The sequence below is a fragment of the Macrobrachium rosenbergii genome, chromosome 7 (assembly GCF_040412425.1).
Source record: "Macrobrachium rosenbergii isolate ZJJX-2024 chromosome 7, ASM4041242v1, whole genome shotgun sequence".
In the NCBI taxonomy this organism is placed as follows: domain Eukaryota; kingdom Metazoa; phylum Arthropoda; class Malacostraca; order Decapoda; family Palaemonidae; genus Macrobrachium; species Macrobrachium rosenbergii.
The window spans coordinates 55228976-55251475 of NC_089747.1; the positions used below are offsets into that span (position 1 = coordinate 55228976).

Below are 22500 nucleotides of genomic sequence, written 5' to 3' on the forward strand. Positions count from 1 at the left end.
AATAGACTTTAATGCTTGTACCGGATATAAAGATATCTCTGTTGGATCGCCGGTAACAAACACTTGCAGATAAAGAACTTTAAATGAACGAGGCAGAGTTTTAACCTCCGCCTCTGTCTTCTGAACTGCCTGAAGCTTGCCCAACCCACTGGCTGAAGCTAAAGTCGTAAGAAAAAGCAACTTCTTAGTCAGTGTCTTAACATTATAGCTTCAATGGGTTCAAAGGCAGGGGATGCAAGAAAATATTGAAGTACTTCCGACAAGTCCCACAGAGGGCCCCGAGTCGGCAAGACAGGACATTCAAGCTTAAAAGAACATAATAAATCATCGATTATCTTACTATTAGAGATTTCAGGAAGGTGGAAACTAATTGTACTGCTAAATTGTTGAGTGGTAGTCAGCAATAGTCGAATACGAAAGACCCTTGACTTTCCAAAGGAATAAAAGAAAATCAGCTATTTTGGCTATGGAAGGTCTAGAGATGGAATGACCTTCCTTACGACACTAACTTCTATACCTTGTCCAGCTGAACCTGGTAAGGCTTATGGGTTGACTTTCTCAAGCTAAAAGAAAACTATCTAGACACAGCTTTAGGGAGTCCTGACTGTCTAGTGGCTCTCTCGACAGGCACCCTGCACCTAGGTACAGCACACGAGGGTTTGGATAATAATGGTGAGAATGCGGTCGTCTGAGAAGTAGTTTCGCATGGGTAGGGACATTGGAACTTCCGTAGGGAGCCTTAGGAATTCCGGAAACCAAGCGTGTTATGGCGAGCAGGGAGCTATTAGAGTCATAGACATCTTGACACTCTCCCACAATTTCCTTATTACCTGATGAATGAGACCGGATGGGGGAAAGGCATACACCTGCATGTGATTCCAATTTGTAATGTCACATTGGTGCCTATCGACATGGGGACCACCATTGGTGAGAAATAAACTGGAAGACGATGGTTTAATCACATCGCGAATAAGTCCACCATTGCTGGCCACTTCCAGAAAACTTGACATATTGCTTCCCGAGCCAAAGTCCACTCTCCCCCCAAAATACCTGACAGGAGCGACTTAGTGAATTGGCCAGTACGTTGAGACTCCCGATATAAATTGGGGAAGAAGAGACACTTTTCATTCGTTCTTCGCACCCTCTCAGGACTCTCTGTGCTATAGTATGGAGTTCTCTTGAGCCTGTCCCTGCCCCAAGTTCTTCAGATATGCCATGGCAATTATGCTGTCGCTAAACATAGCCACTACTCTGTTGCGCACTAGGAATGAAGACAACTGAAGGCTTCCTTTACAGCCTTGATTTTCCCGAAGATTTAGTGACTCCTCTCGTTCCTGAACCCCGCTGCCCTGAGGCCCAAGGCCTGGGTTTCCTCCAAGGTTATCCCCCAACCTTGATCTGAGGCATTTGTGTACAGATGAACGTCAGGAAGAAGGGAGTCGATAGACCTTCCCGGTGTCAGATGCACTACTTCTGACCACCACAGACAATCCAACAGGCAAGAATCACTCCCGACTATAACTGCGTTCTCGTTGCGGAAGTCCCAGCGATTCCTGAGACATACCTAAAGAGAGCGCATCCGGAGATGAGACCCTGGAATTAAAAGAGAGAGAGACATTCTCCCTAAGAGGCTTCTCAAAGCTGGTACCGGCCGTTTCCTGTCGGACAGGAACCCTTCTCCCTGCTGAAGGATCGACTGGATGCTCTCCAGGGTTGTGAAAACCCTCAAAGGAAGAGAGAGAATCCTCCTACCTGAATAGGTTAAAAATTCCATAAGAATTCCCTCGCTCTTACTAGCTCCTCTAGAGAGGAGGCAAGGGTCAACCAATCATCTAGCTTCCTCAACACTCTGTACACTCGACGATGCACAACTGCCAACACCGGAGACATGAGTTAGAAGCAACCACGTTCATCATACTGGCTACGTCATCATCCTTGAACAAGAATTAGTTACGGCTAAAGGTGTTCTAAGCAATCCCTCTTATGAACATCCGGATACTGAGGGGGAAGATGACCAATATAGAAATTTCGACTTTCCTGCTCCAAACGTCGTAGACGAAGCCAAAGCATTCGCTTGGTGAGCCAGACCCCTCGAGATAAATTTATTAGGCTGCCAACAGCCACGGATCCGAAGGGACATAGCTGTCACTCTTTAGAACCCCATTACAGTAAACCTTACAGCATCCAGAGAGAGTGCGCAAGAGCCTCAGTCTGATTGCGCAACATATCCTCCAAGCACCTGCTTCCCTAAGAGAAGTCCCTATCTGTTTGACTACCTCTGAACTCGCTAAATCCATCAACTGATCTGTAGCAGAAGCCTGAGACACTTGAGGCAATGAGAATCTGACCAATGTCTGCCGCCCTTACTAGCCACAGACTTGCGATGATGAATGTAATCCTCCATCTCTTGTGCCTTCCAATCGGAACATTCATCGCAATGAGTCTGCACATCACACTTAACCTTCCTACATACCTGACAGAATGTCTATCGTGTCTCAAGGGACTCATCCGTCTCTGGCAGGAAGAAGCGATGAGCTCCAGCATCCACAGTCATAAAGGCAGTTGAGGTCGACATCGAAGCCGAAGGCACGGTAGTAGAAGGTGAGAGAGTCCATGATGACCAATCGAGAACAGGAACCAGCAAAACCAATTCTAAAAGACGTTCCACATCGAAGATATCCAGAAAAACCAGGAGGAAAAACCAGTAAATACAATCCAGATCTTCACCAGAGGTCCAAAATACAAAGAGAAATCCGGAAATAAGTTAAAACCTCGCACTGCAGAAGGAAACAACCTTCCAGCAGTGTGAACAAAAAGCAATTGATGAAAGTGGGAGTGTTGGCGCACACCTGTGTCAGCGTCAGCGCTGCCAACCATTTGTTATGGTAGCTCAAGTGACAAGATTTTACCTGCAGCGATGGTAAAATTAGCTGTTAATATTCCCAATAGTGGATTGCTAATTGAGAATTGTTTGGGCTAGTGGGATTAAGGGCGAATTCAGGTGTTGGGAGTGTATTGCAATAAGATAATTAAGATATTGGGTCAATTTTTAGTCTAAAACTAAAGCCTACGCAACCATATTTAGAAATTCACTGGGGTCACCCAAATAATTCAAAACATGACCATGGTAAATTTAAGTAAGCTGGACAAATTAAAGGTGGAATTAACCAGAGGGGAGTGATTGACAGGTAAAGACTGAATGAAGGAAGCTGGCCCTAAGAAGGACCAACGAAAAGAACCTTCAAACAAAAAACACAGAAAGCCGTGGCCTCTACAGGGAGAAACAATTAAATTCAACAAAAGGCATAGGGATCAACTACCATCAAACAAGAAACTGCTGGTGAGCACTACTGATGAGAAAATCAATAACTCAGGTAAGCAGTCTACCTACTGGATGATCTGAAATTTACCATACATTAACAAGATGACACTCTATAAACAGTGTAACAGCATCTCAGGATCCCCTGGTTCTCATCCCTCATTGTACATCCCAACCTTAGCACTTTAATCCTGAAAAGCTTGGATGTATTTATATTTAGCCTATTAAACACCTGCAACACCTCAGGTCCTGAGAATGATGCTGAACCACAAAATATCTATGCCTTTTTAGCCTCTTCTTTTTTTTAATTTCTGAATTAACTGTGAAACATTCAAGACTTTTTACTGGATCAAACATGACCACCTTTGATCCTCAACAGAGCTGAAATTGCACAGCACCCAATAATGCTGAGAGATTCTGCTAAACCACCAAGGACAAACTGCTCCTTCCACAAGATTAGTCTGCATGATGCTTGATTCAATTAAATGTACAGTACTCTGGAATGCGACCCAACATGTAAAGTTCAATGAAAGAAAATGTGAGAGTAACAGCTGGACATTAATCTCCTTTTTAATACCTGTACTATACTCCACTCACTCATACACCTTTATTAATCAACAGCACTTGACTAGCTCAAGACCAAAGAAATCATGGGCAGGATGAATAAATATGGTATGGCTTAACAATGGATGAAGCAACAGAATGTCCCTTGTATGAAATGCCTCTGGGTACAAAAAAAAAAAAAAAAAAAAAAAAAAAAAAAAAAGCAGGAATAGATTCCCATGTCTGGTTGCAAAAAGTTAAGACTTCCACAGAGATTGGCAAAAACAGGTCCAACAGGCATTACTAGGTCACCTGACCAATGGAGGAATATAACTGACATTGTAATTTTACTTTTACTTCACAGGTAGAGTATTTTCATACCTCCCCAAGTCATCTCAATCACAGCAATGATATTATTTCAGTGAAGTTTTGAGGTTATACTTCCTAAATCCCTGTGTCAGTTTCAAAACACAGCAGCTAACTTCATTTCAGGTATGGAGCCTCTACTCTAAAATGAAGTTCTAGGTCGCAAACTACAGCAGGAGCAATTTCTTATTACATACATCATACATGTAAATGATATTATTTCCATATCCTACATGTAAAATAAACCCACCTGGATTTCATTATTACCAATATCTCTTCATATCAAAAGTACCTTAACTAGTACTGAAACAATGAGCATGTGGTTTTACAGAAATAACTGAACCCACACTATGACTGGGAATTATCTAGTACTATAAAATTCCTACTGTTCACAGAATGCACAGCTGATCCAAGTTACAAAAAGCTATTTGTAGATCTCCTTGCAAGTAACAAGATTAGCTATTTGTTTGCCATTAATGTTGTACACAGTACCATTATTATCGCTCTTTCACTTTTAATGGAACATAAGGAACCTGATCTACAGCGGAACCAAATGATACAGTATAGCAGTCTGTCTGAGTCAACCCCATGTGTAAACTATATAAACTAGTAAATATAATGCACAAGCATGCCACTCCGGACAAAATGACCTTTAAGAACCCTTCCCTCTGGTATGAAGTGAAAATCCACCAGCAATCCATGGACTCGCGATGCCAATAACCAGTTATCTCCTCGAAGCTATAGATATGCAAAATCACCAACTAGCCTAACCCATGATAACATCAATCCTCTGTCCCTAATTGAGGAGAGTCAAAATCATACTCCTCTCAAATGTGTATTTTGATATCTGTTATATAATGTGGTGGACTGTACATGTTATAATGTATACAAACTTAAACTCATGATTGTCATGGAAAAGTACAAAGACTATATTGTGCTATCTGAGGAAATTGGTTAAATGGTCCTTACCCTAAATCACACTATTATGGAGCCTATGATGACACAACAGTCACAAATTGTGTCACCGAAATGCCTATGTAAGTAAGTCACTAATGAGGAAGTACAGCCATTTTCACTATTTATTAAAAAAATACGTGTATAGGAGTAAAAAATATCCAGGTCAATTTTCACAGCTGGATAGTTACTAATCTCAACATCCAGATGTGTGTTTAGTATGCAATGACACATAAAAATACTGGCTGTTCATCTGATACATCACTGAAGATCAGTGTCAAATGTAACACTCTAATACAGTAGCATCTCAACTTATCAGACTCTTTGGGGATCTGGCTTTCTGATAAGTAGAAAAAGTTGTAAGGTGTCAAAAGTCTATTGGTTCTACTGCTGCTTTATTACAATCCCTGATATTTAATTGTTTATCACCTTTTCCGTGAGACAATGGAATTTTTGACCTGCTGGTCTTTGAAACAATAAACTCTAATGTGTTAACTGTCAAATTGACAATACGAAATATACAGGCTACAATTTACATCTTGATGTTTGGATGAAGAAAATGTGATACACAATATTAGACATTCGTATAAATACCATAAAGTAAAAATGATTAAAATGCGTGACCTTTGCACGTTTTAGGCGTGACTTAAGAGAATTATTTAAAAGTTTATCATCAAAGAAAACATGCTAGCGGAGACTTAATTAATTATTTTAAACATCTTCACAGGCGCCGAATTGTTGACTTTACAAAGTAAAAATCTTTGTATTGGTTCTATTTCAAATTTGATATTTAATTGTTTATCAGGCTTTTCCTTAAGACTTTGACTAATAAAAGGCTGATTTCCCTTTAGAGCCCTCTAGTGTTAACAGTCTGTTGAATCAGCCTATTAAGGGTTTTATCTGTAGTTTGGAGAAAACAAAGCCCTCATCATATTAGCTAACAATAATTCCCACAGAACAAACCTTTGCTTTACACTTAAGTAGAATTATTTAAAAGTTTATATCTTCTAAAATGGAGCATAGCAATACATGATTATTTTTCACATCTTTACAGGCTCTAAGTTAAAGATTTTCATAATAAAAAAATTTGATTTGGCAGTTCCTCAAATTTGTTTCCCTCTTTAGGCTATTATTAAGAGTTTGACTAATAAAACCTATTTTGTTCATACAACTTACCTGTCAGATAAATATAGGGGATTTCTTTTGAAGTCCGACAGAATTCCAAAACAGAAAAACGAGTGGGCCAGGAGTTAAGGACCATTCCCGCTGCTGGTTCGGTATCAGATTAAGGCAATTCCCATTTTCTATTCAGATTTTTCTGTCGCCGGTACTGTCAACAATACAGCTGTTTTCAGTACCTCCGTCTTTGGATTTCGTAAGGTTCGTTATTTTCCACTTGGTTGTATTCTATTTGAGATTTTGGTTTTTGTCTTTGGATTGTGGATTGGCAAACTTTTGTGGAATTTGCTTTTGATTGCTCTTCAATGATGATGTCTGGATCTAGTTATGCTTTTCAGAGTATGTTGTGTGAATGATGGTTTAAGGTGAGGCTACCGAAAGTTTCATGCAGATCCTCACTTTACATGCCCTCTGTGGCAGGGGCAGGTTTGCTTGATAAATGATCGGACTTTGCCTCCCAAGGCATTTATTAGTTGACTTTCATTCTCGCACTAGAGTTTTTGCATCTGGAAGATTTAACAAATATTATCTATTTGGAAGGTGCATAGATTGGCGAGTCAAGCGATAAATTAACAATGTAATTAAGCTGGGTCAGTCAAAGTGCGTCGTGAAAAGGGGACTCGTAAGGCGGACGCTGAAGAGGATATGTCCAATAAAGTTTTCGTAACTATGTTGTTACAACAAATCAAACTGGCTTATGCAATAAGTTATTAAAGGAAATGTAAGGTTTGTTTTTGGAGATAGTCTACCGAAGCAGCGGGACTAGAGTGACATTCCATTTGGCCGACAGGCAAATGGCAGCCTCTAGTAAAAAGTAACAGAACCCCAAAAGTGTTCAAAAAAGCTGCTGAAAGCGTAAAAGATGCCATAATGGACTCAGGTCGGTATCAAACATTAGTTTTAGTCAGGGTGAGGAGATAACCTACCATAATTTTAGTTAAAACGCCAGTTGCAACAGGTTTTATCTCGCCGAAGACTGATTTAAATCTACCTCATCACGAATAGGCCAAATTCTAGTAATAGGCTAAGCGAGTTGAGACTTTACAACAGTAGGTAGCCTATTTCAAATTATATTGACTGGGGGCCTTTCATCTCAGCTTGTCTCCCAGTCGTGTTCATGTCTGCTGGATCGCCATCGTGGGCTCTGCTGCTGGTATTGACGCTTTTATAGCAGCTATCCTAAACGCTTCTGAAAGCTGCTCTGGTCAGGACGTTTTTTAAAGGACGTTCTTTGGACCGCCATTTTGACGTTCCGCAAACACTATGCATCCAAACGATAAATCAGGACGCTCCTCTCGCTGCCATGCAGGACTTATAAGGACCGCCATCAATGATCAGCAGCTATCCTGGGACTCTTCAGCTGCTCTTCATACGCTAATGCAGTAAAAGGTACGCTCGGCTGGACCACCAGCGTGACGTTAGCAGGCATCCTTTTTAGCTGCTTTTCGTCAGGGCGCTTCATTTCGCTGCCGTGCAGCACGCTCAGCTGGAAAAACCATAAATGGTTTTTCATGCAAAAATGGCTGACTAGAGTCTTAGCTGCTCGTCAGAATTTTACCCGTAACCTATCCTGCAGGCCTGGTACGGATGGACTTCAAAAGGGCTCCTCTTGGTTATCATTTACCCAGTGAACCTGAGCAATCAAATATGACATCTCTTGATAAAAGAGGTGTTCATCGCAAGGCCTTCGTTTCTCCCATTAACAGGGAAAGTCTCTTGTTGTCGGAGCCTGCAGGCCTGAGCAGCCTGGTGGTAGACCTCGTTCACGGACAAGAAACAGGAGGAACTCTCCATCCAGCTGAAGGAGGCCACTTTCAAGTGACCTCTTGGCCCACTTATCAGTCAAGAGCCCGGCAGTCCCTTTGATGTTTTTGTGAAACCAAACATCCAGATGAAGTAGAAGCCCTTTCGTGGAGGAGCTTCTTCCATAGATCTTCCCGAGGTAGAGGTCAGACTCAGAGCAGACAAGCCATGACCTAAACCTTGGACAGTTGAAGTGATTTGCAGCGCCTCCAGACACCTGTAGGAGCCAGAATTCTAAAAATTTGAAGCCTGGAGATAAGCTTACGACATAAATATTTAGAATAAAGGAGAATGTTTTCATCGACTCAGACTTCTTGCACGTCGCCCAAATGAATCTGTCGTATAAAATCCTTCAAGACCAAAGCAACAGATCCTTTTCGAGCTATTAGGCAAATGCTCGAGCCATAACTGTAAGCAAGTCCTGGAGCTGGACTCCCAGGATTCTTTACATCACCGACTGTTCCTAGTAGAAGCAGTAGTAGTAGGTTGAGTCCAGTCCTTGATGTCAGTAGACAAACAACTCCATGGTGAAGGATATAGTACGTCGATGGAGACGTAAAGTCTGTTTTAGGACAAATTAAGACCATTAGATTCGATGGTCAGCTCTGGTCTCACGGACAGGACTCTTAATTTCATTTCCCATATTTCCCCAGTCGAGGAAGTATTTGAGGTTTATAGGGGAAGTGTTTCAATGAAAGCTCTTTGCGAGCACAGCTCCCATGATCTTCACGTTTATCAAGAAAAAAGTTTAGAGATGGTTAACGTTCACTGGCGGGTTTTTAAGAACTGAAAACACTTCAAGATTGGCTCAACATAACGTCTTCACAGTCAAGGTGTCTGGAGGACCTGAAGTGCAATTTAGAGTTGACAAAGTCCCTAGGACTTCTAAGTGAACGACGAAAATTTCCCATCTGATTCGACGGGGTCCATCGTGCATCTGGGGATTCAGATGGATTCAGTTTTTGCTTTTCCATCCCAGGAACGTCAGTTCTAAATGCTTAAAAAGTCTCATCCTTATAATAAGGAAGGAAATATGCATGGTGAGGGAATGGAAATATGGGGACCATTTAAATTCTGGAGAAGTATACTGGGAAGACTTCATCTCAAATAGCCCAGTTTTTCCTATCGGAAAACGTAATCACAAAAAAAATGGAGAACGTCTGAGGAGATTGAAAATTCTCCCGTTTTACAAGATTCGTCCTGAGGTAGTGGCTCGACCCCCTCGAACTGCGGAAGGGGTTTCTCTATGCCTTCAGATCAGACCTGGTGTTGTTTTCCACGTCCCAGGGAGGGATGGATGCAATACTAGAGGGGAGAAAGTAGTCAGGCACCTGTGAGAGGGTAACAGGTGTCCTGGTCACATCAATCTCAAGGAATTAGGGCGATCCTATTGGCCCTTCAATCCTTCGATAATTATGTCATGCATAAGTGATTTGAGCAAGTAAATTCAGACAACTCCACAGCCTGTCTCATCAAGAAACAGGGAGGACTTGTTAGTGGTCCCTGTTCTGCCTTTATGAAGGAGATCCTGCTTTGGGCCCATAAGAAGGGGATCACGAAAATAGAGTAAAAAAATAATTATACGAAATCAGGAAAAAGAATGGAGAAGAATCTGACAGGACCTTCTCGGTGTAAATTAGCAAACACCGATTAATTTTTTGTTCATTAGGAAGTATGTCTATAGCTGTGGAGGTTTTAACGTCCCAGTGTTAATCTGCTCAGGCAGCCCCATTTCAAAAGGTACCTATAAACTTCCCCCGCTCTGAGTCTATTTGCATTCAGACTATCAACGACAACAAGGATCCAAAATCTCTTGAGAGCTTTGAGACTGTCAATTAACCCCATTTCATTTTTCCAGAAAACACCTCCTATAATAACCTAAAAATCGTCCTAAATTTTTATGTCAAATACCTTTTTGTGATTCTTTCTGAATGTCTCAAGAATGTGACAAGGAAGGTTTTTTCCTAACTGCTGCATATATTTATTATAGTGAATTCAGGCTATCAATAATCATGTAATTTTATTTTAGGCCATAATGCAGTATGTTCTCTATAGCCGTATGTTATATAAAACGATATATATCTATTGGCCCAGGACCTTTGAGATTAAGGGTATGACGGAAATTGTGTGACATGAACCAGAAAGAGTCATGTGTCCTGTCAGGGCTGTGAAATTTTATTTGCAGAAGACTGCTGTCAGGTCCATCGGACAGTTTGGTGCTCTGTCAAAGGCCAAATTTTATCACATTTTTCTAAGAATGCAGGTGGCGTGTTTTTTGAAGCACGTGTGATTTTTAATTTAATTTTTTTTTTCAGAAGTTACTTGAGTAATTTTATTGTACTGAAGACAAGGCTCATAAATTTGTAATTAAAAAACAGTGAATGTGCTTTCCATTGAAGAAAATGTCCCTTGAATCTGATCTTCTGGTACCACCTTAAGAAGCAGAGGGAGACTGTGATCGTGATTACTTATTGGCAATGAAGACGACATATTAAGATCTGCTATTCACTGATCATCCAACAAAGAAACAGAAAACTCCAGATCTGCACCCATGACATTTCTCAGGCCTGACCTCTGTCGAACTCCCAGGACCAGGTAGGGCAAGTTAAAAGCCACAGTATCGGGGGCTTCCCAGTGATCTGACAAAGTCCTTGCAGGACCTGTTGTCGCTTCTGCAGACACAGTGTTGTGGGGCTTGCGATTCTCATCAAATCCTTTAGAGGTTGGGCTGAATATTTTAATCTTGAGTTTTGTTTTTTTAAAGAACGATATGCGTTCTGGCCTGGACCTCTGTCGGACTTTCCCAGGACCAACATATGGCATGTCGAAAGCGCTCAAAAGGGTTACGGTGGCTTTAGACGATCTGAAGTGTCCCTTCACATGACCTGAAAAGATCAGGCCAGGTGGTTGGTCGTTGCTCCTTTTGCCCTCACAGTATGGCCACAAAACTAGTCCCATTGTGGTTGCCCCATGGACAGATCATCAAGAACTCACCAGCTGATAAAACATCACCTTGCTGGAGACTCTGAGGTAAAGCAGAAGCAGGCTTGGGTGACAGTAATCGTCAGTCAGCTATAAAACATTAGGTGAAATCATCCTGTTGACCTCTGTCGGATTTCCCAGGACCAGGGAGAGGGCATGAGAAGGTGAGTTGGATGAACTAGTCCCATTGGAAATGCCCCGTGGACAGATCATCAGATTCACTGCCAGCTGATCCTAGGTTATACCTGCTGGAGACTGTAGTCCAAAAATGAAAAATACACTTGTTCTGTAATCACAGAAGTCAGATGATTGACACACTAACATGTATGAACCAAGGAAGTCAATCGCCTGAAATTTGTTTTAGGTCTATTCTGTCTCTTTTCTGTCCAATGGTGATGATTCAGCTATAGGATGTTAGTAACAGGCAGTTGCATGAAGTTAAAACGATTTTATTTTAATGATAAAATAAAGTATTCAGGAGTGGTTTCATTTACCTGGCAGATCCAGATAATCATTGCCCACCCTCCTCCCCTCAGGAGACAGTATTATTTAGAAAGTTTGAATAGAAAATGGGAATGGTTCCTGATTACAAATCTTCTCCTTGTAGGATTGGGTATTTGATGGGGCATCACTCGTGAGTGGAGTTTTTGGAATTCTGTCGGAATTCGTGAGAATACAGCTTTGCATATTATATACACTGCCATGGACACATGAACAAACTTTAGTTTTATCATTAAAATATCATTTTAAATCGAAATCTAAAGTAATTTCTTGTAAAGCAGAATGGCAGCCATTCTTGGTGTATCTGTCTCATGAAACAATTCATTTTGTCTGAGATGGTTGTAATGCACCAAAACATTTTCACTTAAAATGCGGTATTATTCACTGTAAACTATTATCACATTTAGGACTTGGATACATAAATTTTGTTCAGTTTTAATATGAATGCTTTTAACATTTCTGTTATTTGATTTGGTAGCAAATGGTTACTTTTAAAGATAGTGGATCCCATTTTTATATCATACAATTTGACCAAATTGATGCAGATTTTTTTAGCTTATTGTAACATAACAGAAAACGAGTGAAATAAGAAGGACCTTAATCCCACTGATAGTTCTCATCCAGATTAAGGCAAGTTCATGGAATGTTTTAAGCTAGGTTAATATACACTAGGATAAGGACCTGGTACTCTTATGAGTTATTTGGGTTAGGTATGGTTGGTTGGTTAGGTAATTTGAAATGACCAACGTCAGAAACGTTCAAAACGCGCATTAAAAGCAATGAAAAATAACATTTTCAAGTCCAAAATGTGACAATGGTTTAAAGAAAATTTTACCTTGAATGCATCCTCTGGGTCCTCTGATCGGCAGAACTATAGGGTAGCTCCATGTCGCCGAAGGCACTATATCTTGACTTTTTCTACAGTTTTTGGTTGCTAATTGTGAATTTACCTTTCATTTTTGGCGCAAAGAGTCTAATTAACCTGTAATTTTCCCGAAGTCCATCCAACAAGGGGTTTCCTGGCAATCTTCACAAGACAGAGCATTCTTGTTAGTAAGTTTCGAACGGTTCATATCCCGCCTGGCAAGTGCAATAACTTGTTAACGTATGGGATCCAACCCCAGGCCAGTACTAAACACGGCGAAAGGGACATTCCATTTGGCCGACAACAAACAGATACACCGCCAGTATCAGAACCCCAAAAGTGTAGAAAAAACAGCTGAAAAGGTAAGAACTATTGTAATATCTGTCACATGTAGAATTACGCTCTGATCAAATACCTCAAAACAAATCATTCATTTCAAAAACAAAGTCAGTTGCAACATCATTAAGGCATCAGAAAATGTTCTCACTCTCTCATCAGAATAGGCCAAGATATAATATAAAGCTTGGCCCGTTTACAACAGTTTAGACAAATTGTATTGGGATAAAATTGCTTTCATCTTAGTGTCAGCAAGAGGCTTATGTCTGGGATGTCAACTATAGGCCAAGGCTGCTGGTATTATTTTATAAGTTGCCAATAAAGGTTATGAAACTGTAACCTACATTTTTGAAAAGAGTTCTTTATTCTCCTTATTTTGAACCCCATAAACACTATGCACAAACGATAAATAAAAAATTTAAATTACGACTTATAAGGTAAAACAATACCGGCAGCCCCTGCCACCTCCATACCTAATGCAGTAAAAGTGTAACCAGTAAACACCCCTAGGCTACGTTAGGGGTATTTTTAGGTTTTTTAGTGGCCTATCATTTACTAGCCATTTTTGCATGAAAAACCTAAATGGTTTTTCATTGCAAAAATGGCTGGCTGGAGTCTTATTGGCAACTTGTAAAATTTTACCTGTTACCCTGCAGCCTACAAATTTAACCAAATCAATATTATCATTTACCCACAACCTGGAAAATATGACATTCCTTAATAAAAGATGTTCATCCTGGAGTAGCCTTCCAGAAATTAACATTAAAACTAGGATTGTCTGCCTAGGCCTAGCTCTTGGTGGTAGGCCTTAAGCTCTAGGCAAATATACCATCTAGCTCACGTGTTTCCTTTCAAGTGACTACTCCCGTGCCGTGAGCCCTGAACGGTTTTTATGCAACACAAACATCAGGATGAAGTGAAGACGTTGTATTTGTAGGTCAGGACTCATGAAAATGGCCCATTAGTACAGATTCAGAGCAGCCATGACTAAGTGACAGTTGCCAATTATTTAACTTCTTACATTACTCGATGTTCACGCGAATGTGTAAAAATATTGAAGCGGATGCTTACGTATAAATATATTAGAATAAAGGAGAATGTTTTCATCCAGAGTATTTTAGTGTGTACAAACAAATGAATACTTATAAAATATACTACAAAGCCTCTAATCCAACGACTTTAAACAGGCGTTGCCAACGACCTATAACGGAAGTAAGTAAACTGTAGTAAGTTTAGGTAATGATTCTTCACATCAACGACAGTAATAGTAGTAGTAGTAGTAGTATTAGTCGTAGTAGTAGTAGTAGTATTAGTAGTAGTAGGCAAAAACTCCACAAAATATATACGTCGTTTAATAAATCTGTTAGGGACAAATTCATGCAATTAGCACGAAGCAAACAGCCAGTTCCCATCTCACGGAAGGAATATGAATTTCATTTCGATATTTTCCATCATCGATCAGCATCTGAGATGTTTATTAATTTCATTTGTTGAAAGTTCTCGAGTTAGGCGCCAATAATTCATAATAAGAAAAAGAGGCCTTTAGCTTAACGTTCATACGGATTTTTAAGAACTGAAAACACTTGAGGACTTGTGAAAACATAACGTACTGTACGCTAGTTTCCAGGAGCCCCAAAGTGCAAATGGGCGTCTTTGTGTGTGTGCATCGTGTACGGTTGATAGAAAATGGGAAAAAACCGACGAACATTTTTTTTCTCACCAGATAACCGTATGCTCTACAGATTCTAATTAGAAATTTCCGCTGGTTAAAACGTAGGGGAGAAGAGAGGAAATCCTGTAAAGCCTTTTCTCTTAAATGTAAATTTCCCTTTCTTTGACGAGAGCAGCGGGAAGGGCTTGCAGTTTATCCTCTCATATATTTACAGTTCTGCTACACAACATTTCTACAGCACTTACAGTACTACTATAAATTCTGACAAGTTCTCATTAACGGACGAAATAAGAAGAAAATGATAGTGCTATATACTGCATCTTTAAATGGCTAATGGGTAGATTTTACTTTGGACATGGTAAGAATATTGAAGAACGTTACGAAAAAGAAAAGTAATGGAGAAATTAAGGTTATTGGAAAAAATTATTTAGGTTATTGGGAATATATATATATATATATATATATATATATATATATATATATATATATATATATATATATATATATATATATATCTATAATATATATGTGTGTGTCTTATGAGCCCTTCTCCCTGTTTATTGATGTGGCTGTAGGACAGGATGGCTTACTCTGAGAAAGTGTTCTTAAAATCGAACTATTTTTGCACCGCTTGCACCTGGAACGCAGGTACAGTTAAGCTGACGTAAATAAACCATTTAGTACTTTATTCTTTCTTAAACAGAACTATTGTAATATTTACATCGTCAATATGTACGATACTGGTGGTATGAAAGATTCCTAGAATAAAGTGGTTGTGCATGAATGTGAACCGTGGATGGCAAAATTTATAATTTTTTTACCTTTTATCACTCTTTATGATTACGACACGGGTACTGATTACTGTAATGAAACGTTTGTTAAAGAGCTACAGATAGTGAGTGTGCAAGTGCTTTTACTTGCTATTTTGTTTTCAAAAGTATAATGTATATGTAAAAGGGAATTAGCGTGGGTGTCCATCAACCTACAAAATTGGATTTTACATTCTTCAGCACCATCTTATCAGTTTCCCTTAATTGAAATGATTTGCAGCCATAATAATTCAAGAATTTTTAAAGTAATTCTGATAGAATCAAATATGAAAATGAGCATACAATTTCATCCCTCCAACACTTCAGTGCACGTTTTTTCTTGATCTAAAAAAAATTACTCTTCCAATTTGGTTGCAATTGATGAAATTTATGTACGTCAAAAGGCTTTCCTGAATGTTTCTTCCTTATGATGTATTCCCGGTACTACTGGCGGTGGGCTAATGGACTTTTCTAACTAACTCTTAGTGCAATTTTCCGCGCTATTTCGCAGGTACTAATATGAAGAATAATTTCACTTAGCATTTATCAGCAAGATTTGGGCGTCTGCAATTCTTACATACTACTGTTTCGGTATATGGACTTTTTTTTTTTTGAGAATTTGCCAGAGGTTTTGGTCTCACTAATGAGGGAAAAAAATACAGTCATCCTCTTAAGGACCTTAATTATTCAGGTGTTCATTATGTATTTACCTGTTGGAAGTGTGGTCCACGACATGTCAGAGGCTCTTCTCGTCGTCTTCCGAGCAGCGTTTTGGAAAACAGGTACATTCCTCTCAGGACACGATTTCTCCTCTCTAAACCACAATTTTCATCATTTAACCGAACAGAATATTAAATATATTATCTCATTATTCAAAAAAAGATGAAAACCAGAGCCGAGTAACACTGTCTTTTTTAAGGTATTAAAACATTCAACTTTCTTTCCTTCCTCTGTATTCACTATGCTGCTTTTTCAAGGTTCAAATATTATAATTTCTTCTTTAATTTTACATTTCATTAATTTCATATTAACAGTTTTGCTCTTCAGTTTTAAGCTCCACCTGATGAAACATTTAATTTTGGTATTTTTGTTTCAGTACAAGAACAAAATGTAGACACTGGCATTTATTACACAGGTCTGCCTTACACCTTAATTCCCAAGTAAGGATAAAATGACCAACTCCTGAAAGGTTCGTAATTAAATCTTCATCATAAAATAAGGAATTCCAAGTAGATTAATTTACCTCCAAGGGGATTATAAATAAGTGCGCACGCCTCGGCCAAGGTATAGTGAATGCGATATGAATGGGCTTCGTTAACCGTAATGTTTTGTTACTACAGAACCTGAATTCAAAAGCAATATGCACAATAGAGTCGAAAAGGGCTATTATTTCCCGTATTGTTAAGTGCGTCGAGTCACTGTTCCCCATGTCTCGAGGCTAAAGCGCACGGATACTGAATTCTTGGCTATTGGGCTATATGAGGTTTATCATTTGAATGCACAAACACACGCACACACAGATATATTTACTTAGGAATGCAGAAGGGTCACACAATACAGTATTTTATCTGACTGCTGAATGATTCCTACGTTTGAGAGAGAGAGAGAAACGGGTGATTTTGCATCATGAATAAATGCATATGCACGGTATATTCATTTGTATTAGCCATTCTTAACAAATATGTTTAAGGAATAATATGTGATATGTTTGTTTAATTTAAATAGATAAATTTAATTTAATAAAACTAACTAGTTTAAACGGAGCAGAATTACTTTTATGTTTCAGTTCTGAACTAAGTCTTCCAATATCTTTTATTTAATGAGGTACCCAGCCCCACTAAGAAGTGTCTTTGAAGTTCGCACGAGTGTCTTTCGATAAAAAGAAAAAAACTTTCTCAGCGCTGTAGAAAGGAAAAGTTTCCCACGAACCGCTATTGGCCACAAAACTGCCCTTCCAAAAAAAAAATTGCAACATAAGGTCCAAGTCTAGTTACTTTTTTATTGTCTTGTTATATATATATATATATATATATTTTTTACCACGAAGAAATCTCGAAGGGCATGGCTGCCAAATATGACAGCAGAGTTATTGCAAAAATAATTCTGCTGTCATTTCTTCGTCTATGATACAACAACGACGATTTCTAAAATAAATATGCTTTTAGAGCAACCCGGATACGCAGACAAAGACAGGGGTTTCAATCTAAATGCAAGACGTGTGGAAAAGTAACCAAATTTGTTATGTCTCGAGACTTTAGCAATCACAGTGAGTGATCACAGTAGCTAACATGAATTGACTCTAATCTCCCAACGAAATCTTCATTTTTAAATGCACAAATTAGTTCTGCATAACACAAAGGAAGTTTCCATCTGTTTTTTTTTTTGTATACGTGACTATTAGCGACTGAGAACCTAAAATACTGAAGCAATAACTGGAAGTCAATTGGGTATTACCTAATTCGGAGGAGAGGAACTTCATTGTGAAATCTTCATTCCGAGTCCAGCTGTCTTTCCTTTCTTATGATACCATGAAGGCTTGTTATGACAATTCGTCTGAACAGAAATTACCATTAATTTAAGAGAAAGCAAGCATCAGATCATATCTTTGGAACACAACGATCTTCGAATTCTCGGAAAATATGTAACAGGTAAAAAAAGTATGCAGGCATTTCCCAAACGTTCGCTTATGGTTATGTTTGAAATTGGGGTTTCTGTTTTGTTACTGTAAAGTACACAATTTACTCAGGCATTTCAATAAAGTGATCGAGTTATTCAATTGCTCAAATTTACTTTTTTTTTTTTTTTTAGAAAGAACTGTGAATTTTGTTTAGTGTTTTATTAAATAACTCATCACTCTCATTTCTGGAATCTGATGAATAGAGCTATTTCTTTTACTCAATAGTGTTTCAGGGTTTGTTTACATGTCTCATTATATCAATTTCATTTCGATTTTGAACAGTCTTGCTTAATTATGGAAACCTTCTCGTGGCTCTGTAGTTTAACCATGCAAAAAAAAAGAAACTCGCAGAGCGTGAGTGCCATCGCCTGAGCCAAATTTCTGTGAGCTGCTATTATCATCGAACAGAAACTCGTAGTCGTTGCGAATGAAAAGAAATTTTACAGGTCAGAAGATGATATATCCTTTAGTTATACTTTCTTTGTAAACATCAAGTCAATAATTCTTCATTTAAACATCTACGGTAACTTTGCATGGAATTACAAATATAAAGTTAATAATTCTTAAATTAAAAAAACAAACAGCAACTTTGCATAGAATTAAATATATAAAGTTAATCATTCTTAATTTATAAATCTACAGTAACAGTGCACAAAATTACGATTTCTTGAAGCCTAGAATACTTGAAACAAGACTGATCAGACTTCCCGTGATAAAAGCCTCTTCCCTAAAAAGGTTGCATTTCTGTCTCTCCTAATCTTTAATCCCGTGTCCTACTTTATTTCTAAAATCATCGCAAAAAAATCTAAGGCAACATTTTTGCGTGAACCTTTCAAACATACACATGCGCACAAACCGATCCAAATGCTCAATCTCCTTATCTGAGGTAATGATTCATAAGGTAACGTCAACATGAACTAGAAGTACTGCTGTCGCACAAGATCGATTTGCTAAACTGAGGATATCGAACGAAAGATTGTGCTGTTCAGCTCTCGACCCCAGTATGAACACCTGGGATCAGTCGGAAACATTCCCCATCTATCACGGGATGCACAAGGCGCGGCTTACGAGAAAGAAGAAGAAGAAGAATGGGGTAGATTAAAGTGAATAATGGGAAGGGGAGTCGTTCCTAGAAGCCTCAAAAATGTGTCCTTGGAAATGATAGGCACTCAATCCTGATTTGCCTCCCGGTAGAGGAACCAAATTATTACTTGCCGAGACAAATAAGAGATGCTTTTGTTAGCAAAAATGTGTGTTTGTGATTGTACGAATGTAAATATATTTTCACTCAACGCCAGACCCCTTCCCTCTAACAGGGGATGGCTGAGGACAAAAACAAACGCGGCAGTCATTGCCACACTTAGGGCTCTACAGCTGAATCAGGAAGGAACGCCTGTGCATACTCCAATCGGAGGAACTGAGAGGATATTCCTGGAGAATCATTTTCATTCTGATGACGGCACTTTGGAATCAAAGTTCCATATCCAATTTTTCTTCCTGTCGTTTCAGGATTTGCCAAAACCAATTCTTTTCAGATGCGACTGAATTAATGGAACCTCCTCTGGTACGAGAAGGAAACTCACAAGAGCCAAGGAAAGAAGAAGAAATGGTCACAAAAACATTCTGTGGGAAATTTCTGTTTTTCAGGAAGCACCAGCCTCTATAAAAAAAAAAAAGTCTTGCTTTGTTCTCGGTGAAATGTCCTTCCATTAGTTTGGATGCAGTTTTTGTTTGCTGTGTTTTGGCTGGGTTCGGTTATTAGTGCGTTATTTGCTACGTAAAAGTGTAAAAATTGCTGATAAAGAACAAGTAGTTTAGTTATGATATAACCATACCAATTATGTATATATACATATATATATACATACATATATATATATATATATATATATATATAAATATATATATATATATATATATATATATATATATATATATATATATATATATATATATATATATATATATATATATATATATATATATATATATATATATATATATATATATATATATATAATATACATAAATAATTGGTATTGTTATATCGGTATACCGGTATAACTAAACTAAATTTTACACTTATAACACGGTGTGATAATTATATATATTTATCACATATTACCACAGGTGAAAAATATATGTGTGTATATATATATATATATATATATATATATATATATATATATATATATATATATATATATATATATATATATATGTATGTGTGTGTGTATGTGTGTGTGTGTGTGTGTGTGTGTGTGTGTGTGTTTGTAGACAACCACTGGAAAGGTGATTCGTGTATTATGTACAGACCTTTGGTGAACCTAATGCAGGCTTGGTATCTGGTCTTTAATTTTCACCCAGCGAAGATGTAATGCATTACTACCCCAATACTATTCTTCTTGCATTTTAATACATTTTTATTAATTTATATATATTTTTTTCTTCTTTTAACAAGTGGGAGCTCCTCTTTATGCATTTTCCTTTACCTCCTCTTATTTCTTCCCAATGAACACCATATTCTTTGGAAGCTTGAATTTCAAGTCAATGGCCCCTGTGGGCTTGTTCCACATGAATAGGTTTCATCTTCTGAATAATAATAATAATAATAATAATAATAATAATAATAATAATAATAATAATAATAATAATAATAATAATAATAATAATATGGCGATCTAGTGGACAATAGATGGACTGAATCCACTTTGACATAGCAAACATGAGTCAGGCACTGTGCCACTCCGGCATGGTGTAATATGATATTAAATTGTAGTTTACAATAGTTGATTTTATCATCGGATATTAACAATGAATGAATGATGAAACATTACATAACATTCAAAAGCTCATATGAACATTTAGAAAACTTTTACGAGCGACCATTCCGTTTTAAATATGAAAAGTAGTGAGCTTTTAGGTATATTAGAAACCATACTACAGTATATATAGGGAACTAATGAGGTGCCCGAATCCAATATAAAGTATGTTCACAGGAAGCTCTTATGAAAGAAACTTCCCAGAAGTTGTGGGAATTAAAATTTTCGAGGGGAAATCCATCGGGTTCAGAACTGGAGAAAGTTTCCTTCAAAGACTCTCTGGCGGGAGGGCTGAGTCATCTCAGCTCCTCCATTTTTCTTGTTTTTCGCTTTGTAGCTGTTTTCCATGGCGAAGACATCAGGAAGGCTTCGGTTGTCAAGCATGAGACATTTACTTTAAACTTAATAATAATGATAACGATGGTAATAACAATGTTCTGTTGAACAGGGTGGCTGCATCACTAGAGTTAATTTCATATTAACACTATTTCACTGTCTTCTCTTGCACAGAGACTCAAGACTGCTATAATACGCTTGTAATGTAGTTCTCTTTACATTTGTGAACACTGGCAAATTATCATCTAATATCAACAGCAGAAGAGAAAAGAACTGTACGGAAAATTAAGAAGACCCAACATATAATTAACTCAAATGATGCAGTCATCCAGTCTAACAGGAGTTGTTTTGAAGAGGGTCTACTTCCTTCTAATAATAATAATAATAATAATAATAATAATAATAATAATAATAATAATAATAATAATAATAATAGGTAAATATCAAGAAAATACAAAGTGTTTTTGGTATTATTTTATCTAAATACCTGTATTCGATACTGGAGTGTTATTGTGCGTTCCTAATTCTCCTTATTATGCTTGATAAAAAACCACAATTAAATCTATGGCAAATTTACTATTGCCGAGATATTTACCGTCTTTTTTTATGTTCCAACGTTCATCCCCAAGGGGATGGTTCTATACATGGCAATTTGACTGTGGCAGGTTTTAAAATAAAAATTTATAGCGTTTTAATTCTAAATATCAATGTCATAAAGAACGAACCCGAAATATGGAGCGTAGAAGAGTTTGAGCAACACCCAGAGAGCATCTTAGTCTCAGTGACGATATGTTCATTTAAACAAAGAAAATTTCATATAAAAAGTCATATAAAATGAGCAAATTCACTGGCAAACTTGTACCCTCATTCCATGTCCTTTTCTAACTTATAGATCGCGCGTCTTTTGTAAAACCTTGAGTGTTTTAGAAGACAACACGCTTTTTTTCTACGAGAAACTTTTACATCAAACTATTCGTTCTGCCATGTAAATATTCTAAAACCGTCAATTTTCATTAAAATATTAAGTTTTTCTTAATACATTATTTGAATTGTTCCCAACACGCTCCATATAACTTTTCAATTAGGTGCCTCATACGCTTTGCAAATTCAGCTTATGCTCCACATGACATTTTTTATACGCTCTCAAATATTTTACACAAGTGCTTATCCGTAAATAACTGATAAACACCAAATCTCCTTTTTATGAATCGATACTACATGCCACCTAGAAATCTAGTTGTTCAAAATCATTTCAAATTCAAAGCTCGCTTATTAAACAATAGAAACAATGTTATGCCGCCGCGTGTTTCATACTTATATTCATGAGGTAACTCAT

The 22500-nt window shown here is 37.9% G+C and overlaps 1 long non-coding RNA gene across 3 annotated transcripts in view; it reads right to left on the minus strand.

The window, feature by feature from the left end:
* LOC136840538 (uncharacterized) overlaps positions 1–22500 on the minus strand; it is a 298523-nt gene that overhangs the window by 119905 nt on the left and 156118 nt on the right. For 2 of the 3 annotated variants that reach the window (XR_010853640.1, XR_010853639.1), the window contains exon 1: positions 13678–13729. The exons of the other annotated variant lie outside the window; for it this stretch is intronic. This is a non-coding gene — a long non-coding RNA (uncharacterized lncRNA). Of the gene's footprint in view, positions 1–13677; positions 13730–22500 lie in introns of those variants that run through there. 3 annotated transcript variants of the gene reach the window in all.